Source organism: Coregonus clupeaformis, unplaced genomic scaffold (assembly GCF_020615455.1).
Source record: "Coregonus clupeaformis isolate EN_2021a unplaced genomic scaffold, ASM2061545v1 scaf1929, whole genome shotgun sequence".
In the NCBI taxonomy this organism is placed as follows: Eukaryota; Metazoa; Chordata; class Actinopteri; order Salmoniformes; family Salmonidae; genus Coregonus; species Coregonus clupeaformis.
In genome coordinates, this window is record NW_025535383.1 from 17,501 (window position 1) to 23,511 (window position 6,011).

Below are 6,011 nucleotides of genomic sequence, written 5' to 3' on the forward strand. Positions count from 1 at the left end.
TGTTGCGGAGCCTTCGGTGGGCGAGCGATCATGTGATTGATGAAGAGATGGCCAGCAATATAATTGCTGTTGCAAAGGAGTTCCTGCAAGAGGTAAAGAACATCCGACAAACGGGAACCTTACCAATATTTGTATAATTGTTTTGTACGGCATGCATGGCAAAGCCTGAGATTGTATCATTTTTACCTGTCTTGTGTTAAGTCTCCTGTGTCAATAGGGTGCTCTTATAGTCTTTTAACCTAAAAAAGTTTTTAGGATTGAATGTTGTAATTCATTAATCTATTGTAGTTTTATCTATTTTAGTAGCCTATCAAGTCCCTTTGGAGGGAAGGCGATATCAGATCAAATCAAATCAAATCAAATTTTATTGGTCACATGCGCCGAATACAACAGGTGCAGACATTACAGTGAAATGCTTACTTACAGCCCTTAACCAACAGTGCATTTATTTTAACAAAAAAGTAAAAAATAAAACAACAACAACAAAAAAACACAAGACATTAAGCCAAGGAGCATCTTGAGTTCCTCACAGATGTTCTCAACGTGTCGCACCCCGTGGTCAAGCGGCGCATGAGGTAATTATTCGTAACTGAATAAAGCAATTGTAACACAAGAGGGAGATCTCTACATCCTCCCTAGATTTGATCACATTCCTGATTTAATGTATCTTTTTTTTTTTTTTTTTTTTTGTATTTAGTCATTTTCAGCTCTTCGGGTCCTACTCACTGTTGTCTGATGCTCAGCTGGATGAGAGGGTCAAAGAGCTGATAGGCCAGAATGAAGAACTTGGTGCGGAGTCTGTGAGGGCACGCTTAAGAGGAGGAGGTGTTAGAGTCCAGCGGGAGAGGGTCAGACTGAGTCTGATCCCTGTCCACCCCCCAGGGACCCGCGAAGAGAGCCATGCAGCAGCGGCTACATCAGAGGCAGTACAGAGTTGCAGGCCCAAATTCTTTGTGGCACATCGATGGCAACCATAAGCTGATCCGGTAAGTACATATGCTTAGGCCTCCTGAACTCTGCAAGTTTTAACAATCTTAACATCATCAAAAACGAATGATTTATCTGGTTACATGGTCATGAAAGAATTGTGGCCCTATTCCCGGGTATACAGTCCCTTCAGAAAATATTACAACCTGAATTTAATATGGATTAAATTGAGACTTTGTCACTGGCCTACACACATTACCCCATAATGTCAAAGTGGAATTCTGTTTTTAGAATTTTTTACAAATTATTTTAAAAATTAAAAGCTGAAATGTCTTGAGTCAATAAGTATTCAACCCCTTTGTTATGGCAAGCCTAAATAAGTTCAGGAGTAAAAATGTGCTTAACAAGTCACATAATAAGTTGCATGTTTAACATGTTTTTTGAATGACTACCTCATCGCAAGGCACTGTAACTGTAATAACGTTATCAATAATAAAAACAGAATGACGTCACTATAAAAGAAAAAAAAGTAGTTATAAAACAAATCTATCTTGTTTATTAGGTGGAGGATTGTTATCCATAGTGCTGTGGATGGTTACAGCAGACCTCTGACAACAGCAGGATTGCCACAGTCATGGAGTCATTCGAAGCAGCCATCACCAGCTACGGAGTACCATCCCCGGTGAGATGTGACCGGGGGGGTGAAAACAACCGTATCTGGACCTTCCTGGAACGGTTCAGGGGTGGTGAGAGGGGAAGTGCCATCAGGGGAAGGAGCACTCACAACCAGAGGATAGAGCGGCTGTGGGGTGACGTCTGGCATGGAGACTCCAACGTTTACCATGACCTGTTCACCTTCTTGGAGACGGAGCAGATCATCGACATCAACAATGAGTATTTGTTCGCCCCAGCTTCAACCACCATCACCTCTCATGCCACCACCACAGCTCCTCCAACCACCACCACCACAGCTCCTCCAACCACCACCACCACAGCTCCTCCAACCACCACCACCACAGCTCCTCCAACCACCACCACCTCAGCTCCTCCAACCACCACCACCACAGCTCCTCCAACCACCACCACCACAGCTCCTCCAACCACCACCACCACAGCTCCTCCAACCACCACCACCACCACCACAGTTCCTCCAACCACCACCACCACAGTTCCTCCAACCACCACCACCACAGCTCCTCCAACCACCACCACCACAGCTCCTCCAACCACCACCACCACCACAGCTCCTCCAACCACCACCACCACAGCTCCTCCAACCACCACCACCACCACAGCTCCTCCAACCACCACCACCACAGTTCCTCCAACCACCACCACCACAGCTCCTCCAACCACCACCACCACAGCTCCTCCAACCACCACCACCACAGCTCCTCCAACCACCACCACCACAGCTCCTCCAACCACCACCACCACCTCAGCTCCTCCAACCACCACCACCTCAGCTCCTCCACCACCACCACCACAGCTCCTCCAACCACCACCACCACCACCACAGCTCCTCCAACCACCACCACCACCACCACAGCTCCTCCATTCACCACCACCACCACCACAGCTCCTCCAACCACCACCACCACCACAGCTCCTCCACCACCACCACCACAGCTCCTCCAACCACCACCACCACCACAGCTCCTCCAACCACCACCACCACAGCTCCTCCAACCACCACCACCACCACAGCTCCTCCACCACCACCACCACAGCTCCTCCAACCACCACCACCACCACCTCAGCTCCTCCAACCACCACCACCACAGGTCCTCCAACCACCACCACCACCACAGCTCCTCCAACCACCACCACCACCACCTCAGCTCCTCCAACCACCACCACCACAGCTCCTCCAACCACCACCACCACAGCTCCTCCAACCACCACCACCACCACCACAGCTCCTCCAACCACCACCACCACCACCTCAGCGCCTCCAACCACCACCACCACAGCTCCTCCAACCACCACCACCACAGCTCCTCCAACCACCACCACCTCAGCTCCTCCAACCACCACCACCACCACAGCTCCTCCAACCACCACCACCACCACAGCTCCTCCAACCACCACCTCCACAGCTCCTCCAACCACCACCACCACCACAGCTCCTCCACCACCACCACCACAGCTCCTCCAACCACCACCACCACCACCACAGCTCCTCCAACCACCACCACCACAGCTCCTCCAACCACCACCACCACCTCAGCTCCTCCAACCACCACCACCACAGCTCCTCCAACCACCACCACCACCACAGCTCCTCCAACCACCACCACCACAGCTCCTCCAACCAACACCACCTCAGCTCCTCCAACCACTGGTGCCGCAGCTCTTTATTGGTCGGAAGGGGTGATTGTGCCACAAATCCAGTTCAACGTCAGCAACACACAGATGGAACTTTTGCGGACAATAAATCCATTGGAAGGCCCCAGAGGCGTTGAGTTGACATTCTGCAGAGGGTTGTGGCAGCTATATCTCCAGCGCCACTAGTTCCTACTCAACCTGACGTACTACGCCCCTGATACTCCCCTACTGGGACGAGGGATCGGACGCTATATCTTCAGCGCCAATCGTTCCTTTGAATCAGTTCATTTTTATAATACTGTTTGAAATGTTAACGACTCATATTTTTTCAGTCCTTTTGAATCAGTTTATTTTTATAACACCAATAAATAACACCACCAATTAGGACGCCACCATCAGTGAACTATTCTTCAACCAGAGCTTTGGAAACCCCCTCCTCCTTTGGAAACTTTACCCGAGGTAACACTCCCCGTCTTTCACACACTGTACTACAGACATCTTCAACCCTTAACAAAGAGTGTCAAGGTTTATGGCCCCTCGGTGGGTTCAGAGATATATCTATGTGTTTAGAGTGTCAAGGTGTATGGCCCCTCGGTGGGTTCAGAGATATATCTATGTGTTTAGAGTGTCAAGGTGTATGGCCCCTCGGTGGGTTCAGAGATATATCTATGTGTTTAGAGTGTCAAGGTGTTTGGCCCCTCGGTGGGTTCAGAGATATATCTATGTGTTTAGAGTGTCAAGGTGTATGGCCCCTCGGTGGGTTCAGAGATATATCTATCCAGTGCAGCAGTGGTCCTGACACCGTTGAGGTAACTAGAAAACTTGTGCTGTAGCTGAACTGGGGCGGACCTTGACCAGAGTTGAAGCGATGAGGGGACACCTTCCCAAAAGCTAAGTACCTCTCCATTCAACACATAACCCCGCCTATCCATTTACCTTTCATTTTGAATGACCCGATCACACTTTGTTGATTTCCCTGTTGAGTTGTGGATTTATCTACTATTATTCATTATTGTTTTTCTCTTTGCCGTTACCTTATTCCTGCTTTTGGAAACCCTTTCCACCCTCCCCCTTATTTCACTGTATGATTTGGTCTCTAGAAATCTTCAACTCTAAACTGACCAGAGTTTAGACAGAGGTGGCCTTAACAAAAGCGAAGTACTTCCCCATTCCATTTAGATTGTGTTTGGTCATATTTGGAGAGAGTCGGGTACTTTTAAGATATATACAGCCTATGGTTGAGGTCTATTGTATTTTGCTCTATGTCACTTTACCACAACAGCCCCATCTGCTCAGCTACACCACGACCCAGGAGAGGCCCACTGCAAGCACTGGATTGGAGCCTTCAGAGCGTGCCTGGGGAGGACAGCACGACCCCAGGAGAGGCCCACTGCAAGCACTGGATTGGAGCCTTCAGAGCGTGCCTGGGGAGGACAGCAGAACATTCCGAATGGACATGATTAAAACAGAACTTTACCTTATGGAATGCCCAATCGGGACTTTTATAAATTGTTAAAATAAATAATTGTGTGGAACGCCCTACAGTCTGCTCCTCATTTAAACATTTTATGAAGATGGGGATTCTACTGGACCAGTGGTTCGGCTCCCGTTACATTTTATATAACGTTGTTGACGCATTGTGACAGCTTGAATAATGTGGTTGAAGATGGACTAGTGCAGGGCTCTCCAACCCTGTTCCTGGAGAGCTACCGTCCTGTAGGTTTTCACTCCAACCCTGTTCCTGGAGAGCTACCGTCCTGTAGGTTTTCACTCCAACCCTAATCTAGCGCACCTGATTTTAATAATTACCCGGTTAATAAATTAATCAGGTTAGTTACAACTGAGGTTGGATTGAAAACCTACAGGAGGGCAGCTCTCCAGGAACAGGGTTGGAGTGAACCTACAGGAGGGCAGCTCTCCAGGAACAGGGTTGGAGAGCCTTGGACCAGTGGATCTAGTTTTTAGTCACTACAAAGGTGCCGTTCCCAGAAGTGGAGCTGTCACTTAATGCAATGGATGGGAAGCCTTATCATTGCATGTGGTTCTAATTAAATGAGAATGGTATAAGTTAATTTGTTCTTAAATGTAGGACATCAAATTATCAGATTTGGACGATATGGACGCATTATGGCAGCAGTACTTCAGTCAATATCAGCAAAGGATTTAGGTTATTAGTGAAGTGTCAGGAAAGTGTTTCTGAAAAACTAAACCATATAACACCAAAACAAACAAAATGGACTGTATAATTAATTTAATTTCAGATTAATTATCATTACGTGAACATTAACAGCCAATATGGATATACAGTGCATTCGGAAAGTATTCAGACCCATTTTCCATATTTTCGTACCTTCCAGCCTTATTCTAAAATGGATAAAAACATTTTTTTTTTTTTTATATGATTTAATCAATTTTAGAATTAGGCTGTAACGTAATAACATGTGGAAAAAGTCGAGGGGTCTGAATACTTTCTGAATGCACTGTACTAACAATACGTAGACGGTAAGTAGATAAATGCCATACCCATACATACTATTATACACAGACATACAGTGCATTCGGAAAAGTATTCAGACCCCTTTACTTTTTCCACATTTCTAAAATGGAGTAAATTGGGGGGGTTCTCAATCTACACACAATAACCCATAATGACAAAGCAAAAACAGGTTTAGAAATGATTGCACATTTCTTAATAATAAAAAACGTACATATCACATGTACATACAGTTGAAGTGGGAAGTTTACATACACCTTTA

At 46.8% G+C, this 6,011-nt stretch overlaps 2 long non-coding RNA genes across 2 annotated transcripts in view; both read left to right on the forward strand.

Moving 5' to 3' along the window:
- LOC121555356 overlaps nt 1–345 on the forward strand; it is an 868-nt gene extending 523 nt beyond the window's left edge. The window contains exons 2-3 of the long non-coding RNA XR_005997888.1: nt 1–92; nt 304–345. The exon at nt 1–92 is cut by the window's left edge and continues 4 nt beyond it. This is a non-coding gene — a long non-coding RNA (uncharacterized LOC121555356). The remainder of the gene's footprint in view (nt 93–303) is intronic.
- A 131-nt stretch (nt 346–476) lies between these two features.
- Nucleotides 477–1,903, forward strand: LOC121555355. Its single transcript, XR_005997887.1, has 3 exons — nt 477–575; nt 698–986; nt 1,490–1,903. It is a non-coding gene; the product is annotated as an uncharacterized LOC121555355 (long non-coding RNA).
- The last annotated feature ends 4,108 nt before the right edge of the window (nt 1,904–6,011 follow it).